The following is a 22,523-nucleotide window of genomic DNA, read 5'->3' on the forward strand; positions in this document are numbered from 1 at the left end:
AGAACTGTGCTGTCCAAAAGGTAAATGCTAACCATGTGTGACTATTTAAATTTAAATTAATTCAAATAAAATAAAATTCAAAACCATGAATTTTAGTCATACTAATTACACTTTTATTAAGACCTCAATCGCAACATATGACTAGTGAGTACTCTATTAGAGTCACAGACAGAGAACATTTCCATCATCTCAAAGAGTCTTACTGGACAGGACCGACCTTGGTATCGAAATCTATATTAGCTTAGGACCTCTAAAGAAATAGGATGAATAGGAGAGAGAGAAAGAGAGAAAGAGAGAGAGAAAGAAAGAAAGAAAGAAAGAAAGAAAGAAAGAAAGAAAGAAAGAAAGAAAGTTGGTTATAAGGAATTAAGTCATGCAATCATGACAACTAAGAAGCCCTAAGATCTGCAGTCAGCAAACTGGAGGCTCAGGAGATCTGAGGGTAGAGTTCCAGTCTAAGTACAAAGGCCTATTTCCCAGAAAAGATAATGGGGTAAGTTCTAAGCTGGATCTCAGTCTGAAGGCAGAGAAAGCCAACGTTTCAGCTTGAACACAGTCAGGCAGAAAGAGAGAATTCTTTCTTATTTGGCATTTTATTCTGTTCAGGCCTTCAAGGATTGGATGAGGCCCACTCACACTGAGGTGAGTGTATTAGGATTACCAGAGACACAGAACCAATAAGATTATATCTATATCCATATCTATATCTATATCTGTATCTATATCTATTTCTGCATCTATCTATCTATCTATCTATCTATCTATCTATCTATCTATCTAGAGAGGAACAGAGAGAGAGAGAGAGATACAGACAGACAGAGAGACAGAGTCAGAGAGAAATTATGAGGAACTGGCTCATACATTAATGGAGGCTCAGAAGTCCCACAATATGCTGTCTGCAACCTGGAGAGCCAGGAAAACCAGTGATGTAATTTCAGTCCAAGTCTGAAGGTCTGGGAACTGGAGAGGTATTGGTGTAAATCCTGGTCCAAGGGCAAGAGAAGACTAATATCTTAGCTCATTCCTGGTAGGCAGAAATGGGAAGTATCCTTCCGTTCTCCACTTGTTCTATCCAGGCCCGCAAGGGATTGGATAGTGCTTGCCCATATTGAGGGCAATCTGAGTTTTCATTCTGCTGATTCAAACGATAATCTCATCCATAAACACCCTCATAAACATACCCAGAATAATCTGGACAGCCCATGGCCAATCAAGCTGACTATAAAATAAACTATCACAGAAAGTAAACTCCTTTACTCAGTCTGATGATTAAAATGATAACCTCAACCATAATCACCCTTCAAGACATACCCAGAAGTAATATTTAACCAGATACCTGGGTGTCTTGTGTCCCAGACAAGTTGATATATAAAATTAACCATCATACTTTTCATTTGATAAGTATATTGGCATTCATCATCACCATCATGATATTTTCACGACTTCAGGTCTAAATCCCAGACATTAAATTGCTTAAGAAATAAGATTTATCTCTCAGATATGCCAAAGTTCTATCCAATGTATCTTGTTTACTTTGATGTAGATCTATCTCTTTCTCATTATAGTGGTAGTAAAACCATCCATTCTTTTGTCAATTAGTGGGGAATAGCCTCAATAGCCAGAGCATTATCCCACACTATTGCTCTTCTACGATAACCAAAAATGAACAGGTATTAGTATTAATTTTTGGTTGCAAGTGACAAAAATCTAAAGCAAATTAGCTTAAGAATAAAACAAAAAAATACAAAATATTAGTTAATTTAACTTAAAAGCCCAGGGTTGGAGGTTATTTTAGCCCATTTTTATTCAAAGCCTTAAGTAATATCATTAGGATTGTGTCTCATTTCACCTAATTCTGAACTCTTATTGCCTTCAGATAAGTTGAAGCTTCAGCTGGTTCTTCATCCAGAGAAGCCAAGAGGGTCAACAACTTTGAAGGCTTACCTTATAATTGCACTGAGAAATTTCAGAGAACATAAAAGAGCTGTTTCCTCATAACCATATTAAGAGTCCTGAAATGACTTAGAAACAGTTCATCTTTGATTACATGCCCATCTTTCAATCAGTCACTCTGCCTGATTGGCCAGTGACAGCAAAAGTGTGGCTGTGTGACTAATTAAACTATCCCATCAAATGAGGAAGAAACAATTCCTAAAAGGAGGGGATGCTGGACAGACAAAATGTAACAGGTGTCTACTAAAAAATACAATAAAATTATAGAATGTGATACAAAATACATTTTACTTTGATAAGAATGTTATTTTGTTACTTATGGTAATGAGCATGAAGTATCAAATGATAATCTATAGCACACTACACAGTAGGGTCTCAATAAATAGTTAGACAACAAGTAAACATATTGCAGTAATAAAGTTCTCACTACTGGCAAAATTTAGAAGAGGATTATCCTCATATTTTGCAGAGCCAAAAGATTACTTCTCTGCTTTTCTATGATAGCTCATAATACTGTGTATCTAAGTGTCATATCAGCTCTTGAAAATTAACAACAGTTTAACGCTGATTAATTTCCAGCTTTTCTTCCCTATAGTTTCTACATATTTTTTTCATAATTGCTTAGAGTCACTCCTGTGCTTACTGCACACATCCTGAATTGTTTACCCCCATCTACCATCCTGTATTCATTGCTATTACATTTCATACTTTTTTTGTTGGAGGACTTCTTTAATTTGTCAAGGTCATTTTAAATTCTACTTTAGGCATCTAAGATCAAAGCAACTTATCCAACTCAATATCACATTGGATGTGCTCTTAATTCCATTATCTAAGTCTTTACACACACACACACACACACACACACACACACACACACACAATATCATTTGAATTCTAATCATGACCTAAACTATTGGGTACAACAGAAAAGCGATTTTCACTTTTAAGGACTTGGACAGCAATTTGGAGTTAGGCAAAACAGAGCTAACTTGCAAGCTCTCTACATTGTGTGGGACAACTTACAGAAAAACACTATTCAGTTCAGGAAGGTAGGCAGATATATACTATGCCTGTGGAGTTACATAGGCATGAGTGTAGGGTGACTGTAATTCTGAAACCTAGGATTAGAGAAAAAGAAATGCAAACTTGGAGACCCAAAGAGAAGTTCTGAGCAACATGAAAACAGAAATTTGAGAATACAATGTTTAGAATAAATTTATTTGATAATAAGCCAAATAAATTTTATGTTTGGATTCCAGTTCACTTCTTGCTCAGAATGAAGTTTTTGTTTTTAATTTTTAGAGAAAGCATGAGTGGGGGATAGGGGCAGAGGGAGAGAGAGAGAGAGAGAGAGAGAGAGAGAGAGAGAGAGAGAGAGAGAATCTTTAAGTAGGCTCCCCACTCAGCATGGAGCCCAACACGGGGCTTAATCTCACAACCCTGGGATCATGACCTGAGTGGAAATCAAGAGTCAAACACTCAAACAACTGAGCCACCCAGGTGCCCCCAAAGTAAAGAATTTAAAAAAAAAATGGTGATCCTAAGCTCTCAACAGATGGCATTAATTACCACTATCCAGAATGTGGGAAATAGGGTTGGAGATCTAGGAAATTATAGGGTCATGCTTAAGTTTTTCCTGTGGTTTAGTTTTATTCTGTGTTTGAATTAAGTTAATGTACATAATTTTAAACAACCATATTCACAGAATAAAATGATACAATATATTACAAATGAAATATAATGTGGTTAATGAGTTGTCTAAGGTCACAGCTTTTTAAATTTTTTTTTTCAACGTTTTTTTTAATTTATTTTTGGGACAGAGAGAGACAGAGCATGAACGGGGGAGGGGCAGAGAGAGAGGGAGACACAGAATCGGAAACAGGCTCCAGGCTCCGAGCCATCAGCCCAGAGCCTGACGCGGGGCTCGAACTCACGGACCGCGAGATCGTGACCTGGCTGAAGTCGGACGCTTAACCGACTGCGCCACCCAGGCGCCCCGGTCACAGCTTTTTAAATAGAAAGAGAATAATGGGGACACCTGGGTGGCTCAGTTGGTTAAGTGTCCAACTTTAGCTCAGATCATGATCTCACAGGTTGTGAGTTCGTCCTGCATCCAGCTCTGTGCTGACAGCTCAGAGCCTGGAGCCTGCTTTGAACACTGTGTCCCCCACCCTCTGTCCCTCCCCTGCTTGTGCTCTGTCTCTGTCTCAAAATAAAAAAAAAAGGAAGAAATAAACGTTAAAAAAAAATAAATAGTGTACAAAATGCTTCTTGATGCACAGCAAATGTCAAAAGTGGCATCATTCCACAGTGTCTTTGCCACAGTATTACAAGGTATTATTTACTCACTGGATAGTTTTGGCAAAAATACTAAATTACCTATCTCCAAAAATATCTCTATCATGTTAAATCCGCCTGGAAATTGAAAAGTCACAGGTAGATTACACCAATACATTTACACAGTTTTAAAATTGTTTAGCTAAAAAATGCCCCATTCACGATAAATCTAGTTTCATCTGGCTAGTTTCATCTTAGCAACTGGCACCATACAAATGAAATCATCTAGAACTCTAAAAGTTGGTAATAAATTAGACACTAGTTTTTCAGTAAAGGATTATGAGAAAAGAGAAAAAGACCTAATATGTATTGGCATACTTTTTACATGAGTTGATTTTTTAATACCATGTACAATCCTCAAACAATCCTATAAAATATATCAGTATGACTACTATTTTATAAATCAAAAGTCTGAACTCAGAAAGTTTAAGTAACTTGATTAAGTTACAAATGTAGTTAATGCCAGACCAATTTGATTTTAAATCTTGGGTATTTCCATTACTTTATTCTTTTATTTTATTTTTTAATTCTTTTTTATTATTTATCAAACACAGGCAAAGAGAAATATAAGGTCATTACTACAAAATGTGCTTTATTCCATGTACACTGAATCCACAATGTGGAAGTCCTACTAGCAAATAATTCAGCACCATGGTCAGATCCACATTTGCTATAAAATAAAAACTTGAATCCTGGTGGGGAACAGGGAAAATGGGAAAATGTAGAAGTTATTGGAAGACCAAGTGATATTCTGCCTCAGCATACATTAGAGTATCTGGATATCTATCCCATAAAGTGAAAACCAGCATTATTTTTTCAAAGATTTCTTAGTTGTCTCTATAGACTTACCAAGAAAAAGTTTCCACAGGTTTTTCATGCAAAAGGTTTCTGTACTTAAAACATATTTACAGAAATGGCATTATCAAATATCATTTGAAAATGTCAATGCCTTTCCTTAGGCACACGAGGTTTCTATATTTTTCATTTTCCCAATTGTGCTCCTATTACTTCGATGGTACATATTATCCTTCTAACTCATAAACTAGGTTCCATGCTTTCATTACTGGTCTGCATTCCAAAACACTAGAGGGATTTTATCCTAGCACATATTCCACTTTGAATCATTAAAAAAATGTTTTACAGTCCTGCTTTGGATCTTCCAAAACATCATTTAATAACAATAAAAACATAATGTCTTAAATAATCATATAAACAAATTGCAGATAACACTTTAAATAAAAAATTCTCATTTGATAGTTCTAACTAATTCTTCCTCCATGGAAGTGATCACTTTTCTTCGTACAACATAAATAAAAACAGTATTAGAATCAGTATAACTTAGTATCTAAAATCAGAATTATTTGTATCTACTTAAATATGGACTAATATTTTTCCATGTCTGCATAATTCTGATCACATCATTCCCTAGATTATGAGGTACACAGATTTAAATGACAGTGAATTTTGCTCACAGCTACCATGTGTTTAGAAGAAACAGCCTGCAGCTAAAGTTGCCTTTTCTGCTGGCTTTACATAGAGGACGAATTGTAGAATTATAGCTTACTTTCATTGACCTAAACTTAATGATGGCTTGTATTATAAAAGCTTATTTGTGTTTTTAAAGTAACCTAATAAACAGTACTTTTATCACCATCTTGGTTCTGGAAATTTGATAACTAAGACAAAGAATAAGGAGTTAGCAGAATATTGGCTTTAAAGATGGTAAATGATAAATTGAAGCTTTTATGTTAGCTTGACAGTCAAGAGGGCCTAATAATTGAAATCCAAATTTTCCTAGACTGATGCATGCTATCATATGCACTACAATATCAGGGGCTATTTCCTTCTAGGGCAAGATTTGGGGCAGGGAGGGAGGTAGTAGCCCAAATTAGACTTGTAACCAAGTTCTCAACAAAATGGAATGTCTTTTCCTTGTGAGCATTTCACTTCCAAAATGAAAAACAAACAGGCTAATTATGTCAAAATTATTATTCCAAAAATACTTATCAGATAGTCTTGGCATCTCCCTTGATATAGGGAGAAGCCAAAAGTTTCAGTTATTGAGGACCCTTCATAGAAGGAAAACCTTAGAAAAGAGAGGATGTGTTCTCATTTATATCATTACTCTAATATACGACAGTTTTGTTTGGCTTTGTTGTTGTTTTAAACTAACTGGGTTTCACCATTAAATCTATAGCCTAGCAGGGTTCTGGCTATCTCCCTTCGGGGAGAATATGGACAGGGCTTTAGGAGAATTCTCTTCCCACCTTCATGATGTCAGGTTTCTAATCACAACCACTACACTTTTGTTATCTGCCTGGGACACTGAAGGATGGAAATAGATATAAAAAAAAATACACTCATTTGATCAACCGTAAGTCTTCTGTATACTAAAACCAATTAGCCATTGCTTATTCTTTTTTTTTTTTTTTTTTTTTTTTTAACGTTTGTTTATTTTTGAGACAGAGAGAGACAGAGCATGAACAGGGGAGGGTCAGAGAGAGAGGGAGACACAGAATCCGAAACAGGCTCCAGGCTCTAAGCTGTCAGCCCAGAGCCCGACGTGGGGCTCGAACTCACGGACCGCGAGATCATGACCTGAGCCGAAGTCGGCCGCTTAACCGACTGAGCCACCCAGGCGCCCCGCCATTGCTTATTCTATTTCCAAGAGAATCAGCCTAGCACCGTCCTTATTCTATTTCCCACTGCAAATATTGTACACTTGGTCCTAAGCCCTACAATAAAATTGAAAACAACATACCCCAATAACAAAATACATAGATACTGGAATAAAATGCCAGCAACAAAAATATGAACCAAATGTGAATATAATATTCCTCCTATTATGAATTTCTAAAGGAAAATTAAAATCACAAAGGTCAAATCCCCTTACAAATTAAAGTTTTAAATGTTAAAACTAAGAGAAATTGAAGTCCAAAATGAAATTCTCTGTCTTGCGAAACTGTATTGCAAACAGATTAATGTAAAAATTTATCCTCCTCAACTTCATATTGTTTCATTTCAGATGAGTGAATCTTATGTCTGAGTTTTATTCTTTTAGTAGCTACAGCCAGAACTCTCTTTCACTGAAATGGGTGTCATTCTTCAAAGTTGTACTAACTTAGTGCCAAGTCTATGATGTCCCTCCCTGTAGAGTCCAAAGAGTTACTAGTTTAAATAATATTTCATAACACAGGACCGGACTGAGCACAACAAATATAAAAGTCTCACATCTGTAACAGTTTTACCCTGACAAAATTTTGATCTCAGAACTCACTTTCATGCTGTAAGAGACCATTGTGGAAGTTTAGTATTAAGAGAGTAAAGAAAAGACGATGTGTCAATCTTGAATTTAGTCTTCTTGGAATGACCTGAAGATAACTTATTCTGCTATGTCTCCAAACTCTTCTGAATTAAAACCCATTCCTCTCAAGTTATTAATCATGGAGCTGTGATTACCATGTTAATTGCCATTTCCCCTTCAAGTCCTGTGTTTCTAATACTCCAATACTGACTTGAGTACAGGATCTATCTGGTGACATAGAGATCATATAGTCTCATATAATCAGGTATTTTCATTTCTAGATCATTTCCACTACTTCTTGCATTGCACTATTCTAGGCCTAAGAAACCTGCCTCCTAGAAAATGTTCACTTGCTCACTTAGGTTTCAGCTGAAAAGATATCCTCTACAGCTGAAGCTGCTGTTGATGTTTCTGAGGCTGAGCCCCCTAGGGGACTAAGTAAAAATCAACATGTGAGCAGAGTCTGCTTTAATATTACAAACTTTGATAGCATCTTATTGTTGCTGCATTTTCTGCAGTAGTGGAATAAGCGTCTGGTATTTTGTTTCTTGTTTGGCTTTTTTTAGTATTTTTCCATTATCTCGTCTTTTTTGTTTTGTTTTGTTTTGTTTTGTTTTGTTTTGTTTTGTTTTCTGGAAGAGTCAATTCAAATAGGTGAGCCTACCCAGCATTACTGTCTTAGGTCTGGAACTCATCGTTTAAAGCTAGAACCTCCTTAGTGTTGCTAGCACATGTGGAACACAACTGCTGCACAGTTTTAGAGCAGCAAATACTATTCTGCCAAACAGGGCCTAAATAGCCTGTGAAGATACTCTTTTCCCTATAATTGCATGTTTGCCTCAGCTGTGCCTGCTCACTAAGGCCTGTGTGATTTGCCAGCATCTGCCAAGTCATCTGCTAAAGCCCTGGCTACCAGAGTACATACCCTAGGTATAGCTTGAGATGAAGCTGCAGCAGCCTGCATCCCAAAGTCCCTCAAATTGGCCAAGACCATCCGTTCTTTTGCTGAGGCCCAGGCAGCCCAAGTTAGTCTTCCCTCGCAGCAGTCAACTTCCAAGACAGCTTGTGCACTAATGCCTCTCACTCAGCCCTCAGAAGTTAAAACCCAATAACATCATTGTAAATGCCCTCTAGACCCAGTATCAGCCCTTATATACACTAAGGTCAGAATGCCTTAGACCACAAGGCCCAAAGCCACATGTCCTAGCTCTATCAAATATTTTCCCTATATATTTTCCACCAAATTATTGTCTTTCGTTTTGTATCTTAGAGTTCCTCAACTCTGGACCTATTTGGGGGTGAGGAGCTCAATAATTATCACTTTTCTTTTTGGGCTTGATTCTTAACTACTTTTTTATTCTACTCACTTTAGTTTATTCTTTTTATTTTTTATTCTATTTATTATTAATTAATTTCTTCTTTTTTACTCTAAACTATTTATTGAGAAATAAGATAACCAGTACAACATTTGTAAGCAAAAATAGGAACCTCAATCCTAATAAGACATAAGTTGAAAGAGGTAGCTTGGTTAGGAGTGTGTGTGTGTGTGTGTGTGTGTGTGTGTGTGTATCTGTAGAGGAAGCTATGATAAACTACTACCTAGTATATGCATAAGCAGAACAATGAAGGCATCATATATATATACACACATATACATATATACACACACATATATATATACACATACATATGTATACATATATATGTATACATATATATCCATATATATATATACACACATATATATACATACACACACACATATATATATACACATATATATTTGAGATCGTTGAGCATATCCAACTTATTCTCCCTAAATTCCACTAGGGTGCAGCATGAATTAAAGGGGTGGAAAATGCCAGGAGTATCACAGTAATTGAGATCTTGTTAACAACAAGGAAGCATTTGAAAGGCAGTGGAAGCATACCATCCTAAACACAAAGAATTTAAAAAATACATATTTTCTCTGGAATATAGACATTTTTTCCCATAAAAAGTGCCAGATACAAAAGTTAATCTCCCTTTTTAACTATACACAAAGAATTTAAAAAATACATATTTTCTCTGGAATATAGACATTTTTTCCCATAAAAAGTGCCAGATACAAAAGTTAATCTCCCTTTTTAACTATTTTAAGTAAAAAATGTACCTAAAGCACAATAGGGTAATTGAAAATATTAGAGAAACTGTCATATACAATAAGCTTATTTTAAAGTAATGTATTATAAAATGCTTTGGACATACCAGAAAAATCTATTTTTCCTTACTGTGGCTCTAATATTCTGGAGGGGTTGTCCTGAGCTTTGGCAACTGTTTATAACACCTATGCCTGAGGGCTGGTTCTTTTGTTAAAAGGATATGAGGTGGGAGGGGGAACCAGTGGCTCAGGGGATAGGAGTTGAGACTCATGTAGTGATTCTGGCAGAATAAGTCAGTGGAATAGGGAATAAATCAAGCAGAAGAGGTATAAAAGTTTTCACGGAGTGGAATAAATACAGTGGATTGTGGAGTACTGGTTATGTTGGTTCCTTTCATTTCCTCCCCTAAGGATATCTCTTTTCTTTCTTTTAGGTCTTCTAACAACATCACAGGGATTGTGGGAGAGAAAGGGGAGTCAGGAGTACCTTAATATTATCAAGACAGACTCTTCTTCCCCATATATACACTTTGTTTTATTTAAGAAAATTGATAGTGTTGGGTACCTGGATGGTGGTTTCAAAGAAAAGGAAGCATATTTTTTTCCTCCAGTATTTCCATTATCTTCTTCACCTGCCACTATCTCCTGAATTAGTCACTACACTGGAAAAGTATATTCAACAATGTATTCAATATGGAGAGGATTTGAGGTGGAGATATTTTTAGTAGAAAAGGAAAGAACTTCCTAAGGCTATTTTGTTGGGCAGTTTATTTACTTGCCAGAAATAGGGATGTTATGACTGCAAGAAACTATTTCTACTAAATCGCATAATATAACATTAAATTTTGTCCAGGGCAATCTAACAAAGCATACATTTAAAAAAAAAAAAAAGAATATTCCTTCGAATCATTTCAAAAGGGGAATTTTATAGCAGCCATTATAGCAATTATATCAGATGGCAACACTGCAACAGATTTTTAAATGTGTGTGATATTTTCAGGTGTTTTGCAAATTAGATTAGTGCTTGATAGATTAAAAATAAATAAAACTGTAAAACCAATATAAGTAAATATAACTATTTACTTAACTATAATTTTGTATAGCATCTGAGTTAAAATGCATTTTTTAATGAATTCACCAAAGCATCTTTGATTATAAGTATTTTCCATTAATGAAAGTCTATTATCACAATTTTGTCATAGACTTCCATGAAAAGAGACAAAGAAAGGTTTCAATCCCAACATAAAGAAACTTTTATTATGTATGATTGATAATTGTCAACTTAAGTTTACAAAATACTAAAGAAAAATTGAAAAATATATGCTGTCTTTTGTGTTTCGTTTTGAAATTGAATGACTAGTTTGACCCTGAGTATATGCTGCCAAATCCACTGACTAAAGAACACAGAAAAGTATATAATTGATAACTGAAGATAGATAAATGTAGACATATAGAGGATAGAAAGGTAGCATATGTGTCAGAAATTATGATAGAATGGTTTCTGCTTTATTTGAGGTTTACTTGCAATGAGCAGGAATGCTCTTACCGTATCTTGTAACTTAAAATATATGTTGTTTACGTGCCAATGAAATTCACCTTAATTAAAATTATGCTTATCTTGAAAGAATATATCAGAATGTACACTAAACATCCTTATATGCACACACGTTCAAATACCTTCTCTCTTCCCACTCTGTGCACACATCATACCTCAATGGGAAGGCCACTCCATTAAGATAATAATTGTTAAAAAGTAATATGAACTGTTTTGCTGAATCTTGAGTTTATTTTACAGTGTTTTCATCTTAAAGTTCCTAAATTTGTGTTGACATTTATTTCTATATAGCTTCCATTAAGCTTTTGCTTTTTGTTATAAGCTCTGGATTAGGGGAAAAATGGGCTTCTTTAAACTGTTAATCTTTAATGATCATTATGCTCATTTCAAAGTTGTAACATTTCACAGCAAATGGCTTTTTAGAGAGCTTTGCCGATTTGCAATTTGTTTTTCAGAAATTTCTTCAACTTTTATTTTCCCAATTATTCTCTTTGAAATTAAAGAACTATATAGTTGTATCCTCATTTCTTTAAAATAGCATTGGAGACATTTGAATGTTTTTCAACCATTTCTACATTCCTACTCAGCATTTTATTAGTTACCTAAGCTTAAATTATTATTTTTCTTCCTGCTTCCTTTAGTTGTGATAAGAACAAGCTCTGTTTGCTACAATTGATGCATGTGTTTTTTTCTCAAATTTGTCTTTTTTTTTTTGCTTTGAGTTAATCATTTATATATAATTATACATATAAATATATAAAACTATATGCATATATTTAGATACACCTTTATATGCATACATATGCATATATGTATATATTTATACATATAAATATATATACATTTTATTTATATATATATACATATATTTATTATATATTTACATGTTATATTTACACTATATATAGTATATATATGTCTACAATATTACAAAATAATATATAAATATATATTTATTTAATTACTTCCTATTGCTATACTGCCTATACTGCTCTGCTGTGTGCATTTTTTTAAGTTTTTAAGTGTTTTTTTCTTTCACTCCTCCCATGATATTGTGCATTGTATCTTTTCCTTGTTTCCTCATAAGCTTTCTTGAATACACTCTTTCTTTAATTTTTGTTTTACTTCTCTTTTACTTGCTTCTCTCTTAATATTATATGCCTGATTTCTTGTTAAGTCTCATTAGAGAATTTGAAATGCAAAATTCTAATATTCTAGTTTGAATATTTTTTATTGATAGCTTTCTTCAGAGTCAATGTGTTTGGAAAATTCACAGCTACAGAAGACAAAACTAAGTAAAAATAGCCTTGGCTGAAACATACTGTGTTTTTGTTAACTGGGTTAATTGTGATAAAATCAGTGAATGACAGTTGGAAAATTAAAATGCCTCAAAGTCCGGAATTTTACATGTATTATCTGAAAAGAAAACAAAACCTTAAATGTGCTAATTATTCTCTTTTAAAAAAGTTATGTTGATTTTGGAAGACTAGAGAACTTATGAAATTCCTACCAATAAATGCATACTAGAAATAACATACTGCATGTTCTCAATATAATTTTAGTTCAGGTTATTAAAACAATTGGCAAATCTACATTTAAGAATAAATATCCCTCTTGTTTGTTTCAGTGAATTTACAAAACTCAAATATATCTCTTAATTTTCCTAATTAAGCTTTCAAACATATCCAACATTTGTATTTCTTTTTTTTTAATTTTTTTTAATGTTTATTTATTTTTGAGACACAGAGAGACAGAGCATGAATGGGGGGAGGGTCAGAGAGAGAGGGAGATACAGAATCCGAAGCAGGCTCCAGGCTCTGAGCTGTCAGCACAGAGCCCGACGCGGGGCTTGAACTCACGGACCATGAGATCATGACCTGAGCCGAAGTCGGACGCTTAACCGACTGAGCCACCCAGGCGCCCCTCAACATTTGTATTTCTAAGAGTGTTTATATAAAATATATCTTGCATAAACCCTTGCACCAACATTAGATTGTATTAAAAGTTGTAAGTTGGACATAATCTATTTAACTTTTTATGATAAAGTTCTATTCATAGCTCATTTTACTTTTCTATGAGTTTTCTGATTATTACAACCAATTTGTTTTTTCCTGTAAGATACTTTATGTGCATTTGTTTTACATGTCAGATATTTCAGAAGATCTCCTTTAATATCTTTCTGAATTATAAAAGAATTGGATCTTTTTGAAAGCATCACTCACCAGAGTCCATATTCTAACTTATATTGGCAAGATGCCCTGTCCAGCAGTTAGGAACCATATAACTTCCAATCTCTGTGTCGCTTTCAAGTGAAGAATTAAAGATAGGCATAAATTTTCTACACACTCCCTTTTCATACCTTTACAATCTTTAGACCCACATGTTTCAGATAAGAAGGAAGAGGGCTGCTGATCTCTATATAAGACTTTCCCTGAACAATTGTGTCAGGAATTTCCAGGACTATTACTAGATTTGGTGATTTGCTAGAAGACCCACAGGGCTTAGAAGTCATTGTACATATGATTATGGTTTATTACATAAATGGATAAAAATCAAACTGATGAAAAATGAAATGGGGCATGGGGCAAAGTCTGGAGAAATCTATATGCAAACTTCCAAAAGTTCTCTCTCAGCATAGGATATGGTTAATTTTTCCAGCAACAACATGAGGAAACCTGTGTGAAGTATTGTCTACTCGTGAAGTCACATGAGCCTAAGATACCAAGGCTTTTATTGGGGATCCATCATATAAGTATATATAGTCATTGTCTGCAAGACCACAGTTACTGAAGCTCCAAACACCCAGAAGTGGGACAGGTGTTTATCATAAATCACACCATTTGCACATATTCTCTGGTACAACAAAGTTGAAGGACACAGGCATACAAAACAATTTTCAAGATTTTTTTTTAAATTTTTTATTTTTTTTTATTTTTGAGAGAGAGAGAGAAAGAGCAACAGAGCGTGAGCAGGGGAGGGGTGGAGAGACAGAGAGAGAGAGAGAGAGAGAGAGAGAGAGAGAGAGAGAGAGAATCTGAAGCTGGCTCCAGGCTCCGAGCTCTCAGCACAGATCCCAACGTGGGGCTTGAACTCATAATCGTGAGTTCATGACCTGAGCCAAAGTCAGACACTCAACGAGCTGAGCCACCCAGGCGTCCCCCTTTTTTTGTTTAATTTTTTTTAAATTTATTTTTTAGGCATTCAAAACACTTTTATTGGTTAGAATCCACATATTTTTAACAGCTTTATTGATCTATACCTCACATACCATTTCATTACAATGCATCCATTTAAAGTGTACAATTCAATGGTATTTTTCTATTCACAGGTATGTACAACCATCACCACAATTTTAGAACATTTTCATTACAGGAATTGTGGTTTCCAGTTCTGCATGTAAGAAGCCTGAAGGTCAACACTCTCTTAACAACAAGTAAAAAAGCTGAACAGACCGAAAAATCAACTTTTCTCAGATCCATAACGGAGGGAAGACACAGGAAAAACTACTGATCCCAAGATTGGAGAGAGAGAGAGGTGAATGAATATAAGGAGTAATAGCTTACCTGGAACAGACACTCACAAGTGGAAACACCTGATGGAACTAGTGCTGAGGTAGGAAAACTTGAATGTGAATTGCTGGAGGCTCAGTGCAGACAGCTCTGGGAATGAAAAACTCCAAGGGGACTCAGTTATAGGATAAACCTCCACAATATTGTTAGATTAACTTCTAGGAGCTCCATCAGATTCTCACACTAAATATCAGAGAAAAATCCTCTGGGGCTTCCAGCAGGGAATGCAAAAAAGGAACCATTTTGAAACATGCCAGAGTACTCTGTTCCTTTTTTTTTTTAAGTCTATTTATTAAGTCTATTTATTTATTTTGCGAGAGAGAGAGAGAGTGAGAGAGTACACACATGTGTGCAGGAGAGGGTCAGAGAGAGAAGGAGAAAGAGAATCCCAAGCAGGCTGTTCACTGTCAGCACAAAGCAAACTCGGGGCTGGATCGCAAAACCACAAGACTGTGACCCCAGCCAATATCAAGAGTTGGACACTTAACCAACTGAGCCACCTAGGTGCCCTCTGTTCTTCTTTTTTAAATTTTATTTTTTTAAATTTTTTTAATGTTTATATTTTGAGAGAGAGAGAGAGAGAGAGAGCGCACAAGCAGGGAAGGTGCAGAAGGAGACAGAGACCGAATCTGAAGTAGGCTCCAGGCTCTGAGCTGTCAGCACAGAAGTCATTGCCAAGCTCAAACTCATGATCTGCAAGATCAAGACCTGAGCCGCAGTCAGACGCCTAACTGACTGAGCCACTCAGGTGCCCCTCTTCTTTTTTTTAATGTTTTTATTTACTTATTTAAAGATTCTTTTTTTTTTTAAGCTCATTTGTTTTGAGACAGAGAGAGAGAGAGAGTGTGTGCACACGAGCACTGGAAGGGCAGAAAGAGAGGGAGAGAGAGAATCCCAAGCAGTCTCCTCACTGTCAGTACAGAGTCCAATGTAGGGCTTAAACTCACTAACTGTGAGATCTTGATCTGAGCCAAAATCAAGAATTGGATGCTTAATGGACTGAGCCACCCAGGGACCCCAGGTGTTTTTATTTATTTTTGAAAGAGAGGTCATGAGTGGGGAAAGGGCAGACAGAGAGGGGGACAGAAGATCTGAAGTGGGCTCCATGCTGACAGCAGAGAGCCTGATGCCAGGCTCCAGCCCATGAACCATGAGTGGAAGGGGGACGATTAACCCACTGAGGCTTCCCAGCCCCTCTGTTCTTCTTAAAAAGGCCTACACCTCAGAGGAAATTAGTTAATCAAAGCCCAACCTGCTGGGATATTATCAGAACTTAACTGAGTGTGTTAGGAAAATATCCAATTCTAGCCCACACTAGCTATCCTGTTCCACCTACTGGTGGAGAACAAAAGAGAGAAGATCACAGTCTAGAGGCATAGGCTCATTAAAAGGCTGAGACCTAATCATAAGACTACAAAATGCTTTTCCTCACCCCACACCTATCTATGTAGAAATCTGAAAAATCAACGAAAGTATTTCTGGAACTATTAAATGATTATAGCAAGGTTACAGAATGTGAGGTTAATATACAAAAGTCAATTGGTTTTCTACATACCAGCAATAAACAGTGGAATTTGAAATTAAAAAAAAAATAAAAAACCTTGCCAACATCTGTTTTTTCCTATGTGGCTAATTATAGCCATTCTTACAGGTGTGAGGTGGTATCTCATTGCAGTTTGATTTGTGTTTCCCTGATGATGAATAATATTGAGCACCTTTTCATATGTCTGTTGTCCATCTGGATGTCATCTTTGGAAAAATGTCTATTTGTGTCTTCTGCCTATTTTTTTGAGGCACCTGAGTAGGTCAGTCACTTGAGCATCTGACTCTTGATTTTGGCTCAGGTCGTGATCTCACCTTTCATGGGTTCAAGCCCCGTGTCGGGCTCTGTGCTGATGGTGCAAAGCCTGCCTGGGATTCTCTCTCTCCCTCTCTCTCTGCCCCTCCACTGCTCTCCCTCTCTTTCTCTCTCTCTCTCTCTCTCTCTCTCTCTCAAAAGAAATGAATAAACTTAAAAAATCTTCTGCCTATTTTATAACAGTAGCATTTGGTTTTGGGGTGTTGAATTTTATAAGTTCTTTATATATTTTGGATACTATCCCATTATCAGACATGTCATTTTAAAATTTCTTCTCTCATTCTGAAAATTGCCCTTTAGTTGTGTTGGTTGTTCCCTTCGCTGTGTAGAAGCTTTTAATCTTGATGAAGTTCCAATAGCTTATTTTTCCTTTTGTTTTTCTTGCCTCGGGAGACAGAGTTAGAAAGAGGTTGTTATGGCCCATGTCACAGAGGTCGCTGCCCATGTTCTCCTCTAGGATTTTTGTAGTTTCAGTTCTCACATTTAGGTCATTCATCTACTTTGAGTTTATTTTTGTGTATAGACTAAGAAAGTGGTCCAGTTTCATTCCTTTGCATGTTGCCATCAAGCTTTCCCAAAATCAGTTGTTGAAGAGACTTTTTCCCATTGGATATTCCTTCCTGCTTTGTTGAAGATGAGTTGATCATAGTTGTGGGTTTATTTCTGGGTTTTCTATTCTATTCCATTGATTTCTGTGTCTGTTTTAGTGCTAGTACCATACTGTATTGATCACTACAGCTTTGTAATGTAACTTGAAATTTGGATTGTGATGTCTCCAGCTTTGATTTTCTTTTTCAAGATTACTTTGGTTATTTGTGGTCTTTTGTGGTTCCATACAAATTTTAGGATTGTTTTTTTCTAGCTCTCTGAAAAATGCTATTGGCATTTTGATAAGGATTGCATTAAATGTGTACATTGTTTTGGGTAGTATAAACTAACAATATTTGTTCTTCCAATCCATGGTATGGCTGTTTTTCCATTTCTTTATGTCTTTTTCTGTTTCCTTCATCAGTGTTTTATAGTTTTCAGAGTGCACATCTTTTTCCTCTTGGTTAAGTTTATTCCTAGGTATCTTGTGGGTTTTGGTACAATTATAAATGGGATGGATTCCGTGATTTCTCTTTCTATTTCTTCATTATTGATGTATAGAAATGCAACAGAGGACACCTGGGTGGCTCAGTCAGTTAAGCGTCTGAATTCAAATCAGGTTATGATCTCGCAGTCCATGAGTTCAAGCCCCGCATCCGGCTCTGTGCTGACAGCTCAGAGCCTGAAGCCTGCTTCGGATTCTGTGTCCCTCTCTCTCTCTCTACCTCTCCCCCACTTGTACTCTGTCTCTCTCTCTATCTCTCAAAGATAAATAAACATTAAAAAAATTTTAAAAAAGAAATGCAACAGATTTCTGTATGTTGATTTTGAATTCTGCAACTTTACTGAATTAATATTTCAGTTCTAGTAGTTTTTTGGTGGAGTCTTTCAGGTTTTCTATATGGAATATCACGCCATCTGTAAACAGTGAAAATCTGACTTCCTCCTTGCTGATTGGATGCCTTTTATTTCTTTTTGTTGTCTGATTGGTGAGTGTAGGACTTTAGTACTAAGTTAAATACTAGTGAGAATGAACATCCCTGTCCTGTTCCTGACCATAGAAGAAAAGCTCTCAGTTTTTCCCCATTGAGGATGATATTAGCTGTGTTTTTTTTTTTTTCAAATATGGCCCATATTGTGTTGAGGTATGTTACTGCTATCTCTACTTTATTGAGGGTTTTTACAAGTGGATATTGTATTTTAAGGGGAATCTTCTTATACTGTTAGTGGGAATGCAAACTAGCACAGCCACTCTGAAAAAAGTATGGAGGTTCCTCAAAAAGTTAAAAATAGAACTACCCTGTGATCCATCAATTGCACTACTAGGTATTTACAAAATACTTATTAGAAGGAGCACATGCACCCCAATGTTAATAGCAGAATCAGCAATAGCCAAATTACAGAAAGAGCCCAAATGTCCATCAACTGATAAAGGGATAAAGAATATGTGGTATGTACATACAATGGGATATCACTCAGCCATCAGAAAGAATGAAATCCTGCTATTTGCAACTACATGGATGGAGTAAGAGTGTATTATGCTAAGCAAAATAAGTCAATCAGAAAAAGACAAATATCATATGATTTCACTCATATGTGGAATTTAAGAAACAAAACAGATGTACATAGGTGAATAAAATGGTAGGCAAACCAGAAAACAGACTCTTAACTATAGAGAAAAAACTGAGCGTTACTGGAGGGGAGGTGGAGGGGAGGTGATCTGAAAGAGTGATGGTAGTATTAAGGGGGGCACCTGTTGTGATCAGCACTGAGTGTTGTATGTAAGTAATGAAACACTAGGTTCTGCACCTTGAACTACTATTGCACTGTTTTTTCACTAACTGTAATTTAAATAAAAACTTGGGGGGGGGGGAAACAATACCATTTACACTAGTATTTCTAGTGGTTGGGAAAATGAATAGGTAGGGCACAGCGGATTTTTAGTACAGAGAAAGTACTCTAAACAATATTATAATGACGGAAGGATATCATTATATATTCATTCAAACCCACAGAATGTATAACACCATAAGTGAACCCTAAGGTAAACTACAGAATTTGGGTGATTATGATGTATCAATTTAGGTTTCCTTTCTTGTAAAATGTTCTATTCTGCTGAGTGATGTTGACAATGGGGGAAATTATCTATGTGTGGGGGTAGGGGGCATAGGGGAAATCTCTGTACCTCCTTCTCAATTTTGTTGAAAATCAAAACCTACTCTAAAAAAATAAAATTACAAAAAATCCAGTACCCTTTAGCTTTCAACCTCCTATGTTCCCAGTCACTTTCCAAGCCATAAGCAACTGTTCATCTACTTTATATCTCTATATCTTTCCTATTCTCGATTTGTGGTGAATCCCCAACAGGACCAATGCTGTGGCTAGACTGGCCCGTGTTGTTTTTATTTTTATTAAAGGAGACATTTCAGCAAGAAACCATCAAGGAACTTTGAAGAACAAGATTTATTACTCACAGGTCCTGGAAGGAACATGGCATGCCACACAGGGCACACAGTGAGGTCAAGGTAAGGAGATGGGGATGGGAGAGACAAGATTGAGAGAGAGAGAGAGAGAGAGAGACAGATCAACAGACAGGCAGAGGGACACAGACCCTGAATGTGAGCTTCTGTATTTATTAGAGTTCGATGGTGGAGTGCCTAGGGTTTAATGGGTTAACTTTTCACTGGCTAATTTAAAGCATAAAAGTGGGAACTAGGGATGGGAAGGTAGAAATAGAATCACTGAAGCAGTTATCTCAGTTAACCAAGGCTTTTTGAGAAAGGAAACTTCGTGATGGGAGTGGCTTAATTCCTAATCTGGTCATTTTTGCTAGTAGGTGGGTTATGCAGCTGGCAATATGTTTATTCAAGATGGATGTCTTTTAATATGGATTCCTTCACAATCAAATCTTAATGTCAGCTGCTTACACTACAATAAAAAATACACTTATTGGCAGGCATTTACACTACACAGAGAATCTAAACTATTAGGGTATTTGTTTTATATAATTCCTGCCACTTTTACTGAGGAGAAGGTAGAACTCTCCCAGTAGAGAAAAACTTCACTATGTCTTCCTACCAGGAATTTCAAAATTTCTGTGCACCAGTGCCTCATGTATTTGCTCATTTTTGTCATTTTGAATGTGGTAATCCTGCCTTTGATCTACCGCTTTATATTTTCTGTATATGTTTATGGAGAGATGGTAAACTGATGCCTTGTCATTTTAGTCCATTGATCTCTGGACTCAAAGGAGTCACATTTAGACATATGAAGAAATTATGTGACATTACCTGAGGTTTTGTGATGTCTTGGATATTCCCCATTTGCTCATTCTGGATTTATTTTCCACCCTTCTTCATCCTGCTGTGTAGCAAAGACTGACTTCTATGGATTTATAATCTGGTTTTCTTGCCTTCTGCCTGCTACTTGTGTTCAGCCAATGGAATGCACAGATCAGAAATTAGAGGGATTAAGCTGAGAGAGAGAGACATATCAGGTTTCATACTGCTCTATGTTTCTCTCTGCTGGACTGAGTTGTGTTTTTGTTTTTGTTTTTCTTTTTCTTTTTCCATTTGAAAGTAGTCATTTACTAACTAACCAGATTACAAAAATAATCATGGTAGACACCTTAGTTCATCTTTCTGATAAGCCTATTGATCTGGTTTTTCCTGTTGCCGGCATATCCACCTTTAAAAAAATGGGTGGTCTTTTTCTTCATTTTCCCTCATGGAGAAGAAAATTTGAAGGACCGTCAAAAGTTGTTTGCTTCTTTGAAATGTTTTCCAACAGCATAGATCTCGTGAAGTAGATCCTCCACGCAGAAGATGTCATATTTACCAAGAGATTGAGCAATCAGTGTGTTATCTGTCAGGGCAATTTTCTTCTTCTTTTTTTTTTTTTTTTTTGCCATAACAAATGATTGTACATCAATTGTGCAGATGTATTTTTAGCATAAAACATGCAAACGAGTACTGGTACATCAAAAAATGTATTATTTAGTCTAATGTAACTTGTAGATAAAATAATTTACTGATTTCAGGTTTGGGTACCCTTATGCTATAATATATATGGTTCCACAGTCCATAGCATGTTAACTGAAGCCTTGTTGAACTTGAAAAAGATGCCATTGACCATCTGGCAAAGGCAAAAAACTGCAACTCCTTTTTAAAAAATATTTATTTATTTTTGGCAGACAGAGAAACAGAGTGCAAGCAGGGGAGGGGCAGAGAGAGAGGGAGACACAGAATCTGAAGCAGGCTCCAGGCTCCAAGCTGTCAGCATAGAGCCTGAAGCAGGCCCAAATCCACAAAGCGCAAGATCATGACCCAGCCAAAGTCGGACGCTTAACCAACTGAGCCACCCAGGTGCCCCAAACTGCAACACCTTTTGAACCTTTGGGCTCCTTTGGGTATCCATTGATACCTCTGATCTTGATGATAAATGCTAATTTGAGTTCCACAGGTACATAGAAGTTGCCAGCTTTTCTTGCTATCCTGGCCATTCGAGTAGAGGTTCTGTACATCTGCCTTTATTCCTTGTGGTAATGATAAGCTTTTTCATAGATAAGCTTCCTCCTGGCCTTTTGAAGCATCTTTTGGGCAAACTTCTTTCTCAGACGCTTGATCTTCAACTGCAAAATTCTTTCACTTTTGTCTAATGGCTTCTGGCATAGTAGGAACCTTCTTTTTCTTCTTTTCTGCACCCTCCATGGTTCCAGTTGGAAAAGAGGTTTTGGGGGTTTCGTTGTTGTTGTCGTTGTTGTTGTTGTTGTTGTTGTTGTTGTTTTGAACATATGTTTCTCTACTAATGTTCGACAGCTTCTGGTCAAGCATGACACAAATGTACTTCTAAGGGCATGTGACAATCACCACCTTCTTTACCCCTTCAGATCTAAGAGTGTTAATTGCTTCCTGCTTCTTCAAGTTTAGGGTGCTCCACCATTCCTTAAGCTCCTTTATTCCTGCCATCTCCTTTGTAAATACCACCTTGTATAACTCTCTATAGTTATATCTTTTTAAATTACTTCTTTTTGAGTGTGCTTGTTTTATTTTAGTAGTTTGACCAATACACTGGACTTTGCACTAGGTAAAATGACTGGACACAGATCTACTTCTAAATGTGTGGGAAGAAATAAAGGATCATTTGCTTCTAGTAGGTTTAATGTTACCAAAGAAAGTAATGTTCATCAAATTTTGCATATTCCATGTACTTCAATATAT

The 22,523-nt window shown here is 36.2% G+C and overlaps 1 pseudogene; it reads right to left on the reverse strand.

The window, feature by feature from the left end:
* Positions 1–20,932: 20,932 nt before the first annotated feature.
* LOC131511434 (large ribosomal subunit protein uL30-like) lies at positions 20,933–22,013 on the reverse strand (annotated as a pseudogene).
* Between the last annotated feature and the right edge of the window lie 510 nt (positions 22,014–22,523).

The sequence above is a fragment of the Neofelis nebulosa genome, chromosome 5 (assembly GCF_028018385.1).
Source record: "Neofelis nebulosa isolate mNeoNeb1 chromosome 5, mNeoNeb1.pri, whole genome shotgun sequence".
In the NCBI taxonomy this organism is placed as follows: domain Eukaryota; kingdom Metazoa; phylum Chordata; class Mammalia; order Carnivora; family Felidae; genus Neofelis; species Neofelis nebulosa.